The sequence below is a fragment of the Haplochromis burtoni genome, unplaced genomic scaffold (genome assembly GCF_018398535.1).
Source record: "Haplochromis burtoni strain Fernald_Lab_line unplaced genomic scaffold, NCSU_Asbu1 Contig_565, whole genome shotgun sequence".
NCBI classification, from domain to species: Eukaryota; Metazoa; Chordata; class Actinopteri; order Cichliformes; family Cichlidae; genus Haplochromis; species Haplochromis burtoni.
Window position 1 is genome coordinate 143,218 of NW_024582926.1, and position 2,036 is coordinate 145,253.

Genomic DNA, 2,036 nt, shown 5'->3' on the forward strand with positions numbered 1-2,036 from the left:
TGTGTGTGTGTGTGTGTGTGTGTGTGTGTGTGTGTGTGTGTGTGTGTGTGTGTGTGTGTGTGTGTGTGTGTGGACCAGGCAGGACGATAGGTGGGGGTAGGAGTCATTTGTTCTGATGTAACAGAGTCAGTTTCATCACCCGAGGCATCGAGGATGAGGAGGAAAGAGAGAATGCACAGAAGGGAAAGGAAGTGACACGATGAGTCTAAAATGACTGTCTCTCTGTCTCTCTCACACACACACACACACACACACACACACACACACACACACACACACACCCCCCCACACACACACACACAGACACAGACACCCCCACCCACACTGTCCTCACTCCTCCTCTTCCTCTGTGGGTGAGTTGCGGAGCTAGCAGGGTTGAGGGGGCAAGTGCTGACCAGCCCTCTTTCTTTCTCTGTCTGCTGTTATTAGGTCACCACACACACACGCACACACCCCTCTGCTCTCCTCTGGTCAGTGCTGCCACCAGGGAGTGGGGTAATTTAAGCCCTCCTTGATGCAGCCTATTCATCACTGTCCCGCGCTGCGCCTTCAAAATTAAAGTCTGATCTCCAACGTTCGACTGGAACCAGATAAAACCCGGCAGAGGTCACAGACGGAGGGCCGGGTAGGTCGCAAACCGAGCCGAGGCTCAGCGGGAACACAAAGTCGCCGCTCGAAGTTTTATCGTTGTCTTCATCGTCTTCATCAGCTTCATCATCTTTATGTTGGTTTGTTGGGGGGAGGGTGCAGGTCAGGCTGAAGCCTTCAGATGATTCCCCACAAATCCAAACTGTGAACTCGGCATTGAGAACAGAAAAAATGCTCCCCACGATCGGGGGAAGCATGCTCGAGCGGCGCTCAGAGAGGCTTTTTCTAACAGACCTGATCAGAAACAAACTGGGAACTTGTTAAACCCCTCGGCAGCTTTTAAAAGCTCCTCGCCGTTCCACATCTCAGCTTCACAACTGCTGCTGGGCGGAGGGTTCCTCCCCCAGGAACATGAATTTTTATGAATGCAAAGAAAAGTGATAAAAATGAGGCAGCAGGTCTTGAGGATGAAGCTGGGTGTCCCTCTCAGTCGTGGACAGGGGTCAGAGGTTACTGCTCGTGTCATATGGATCTGTGTTCCCGGGATTCTCTCCCTGCTCTAACTGGAAACCAGTCAGAAAAATACACCACCAGTCTCAGCCTCCTGCTTGCCAGACATATGAGAGAAAAACTGTATTTTCATATTAACAAATATTTAAAAGTGATATTGTTCGTTGTTTGTCTCTGGTTTATTTGTTTTTGTTTTTTTTCAAATTTTGACTTGTTTTTAAAAAAAATCAAACTGGATAAACTGGACTCGATTGAAACTCAGAGAGGACGGGACGCGTTCATTCAGATTTCCTGTCGGCCGAGCAGAGACGCGTCCTTGCTTCAAAGCACGTTTCAGTCAGCTGTGCTGGGTTTTTTTCTGGCAGGACGGAGAATTAAAAATTTAGTGAAATGAGAATCTGCTCGCTGCACGAGGATCGTTAGAGGAGGAAAATCATCTGAAGCGTTTCTTTGTGTCCTTGCAGCCGCCGAGCCGTCACTCTGACTCCTCTAACGCTCACGCTAAAAGGTAAAAAAATGAAGCGACGTTAAAACATTTAACACATAAACACACACAATGGAGAACAGGCAGGAAAATGTGTGTTTTTACGGCAGTGCGGTGAGGATATTTTTGGCTGCAGGTATTTCTCAGGAAGTGTTTGTGTGTCTGATGACTTTGTGTTTATCAGCGTACAGTAAGACGGCGCACCGCTGAGTGACTCACTGCTTCCTCCTCACTGCTTCCTCCTCACTGCGAGTGTGTGTTTTCTGTGGAAGTGTGTGTGTGTGCAGAAACCAGGCTGACAGCTGCAGCTCATTACAGGCACTATTACTGATGGGGACTGCTGGGGGAAATTCCTTCTTCCACAGAGCAAGCCACCCTGTTTACCACACACACACACACACACACACACACACACACACACACACACACACACACACACACACACACACACACA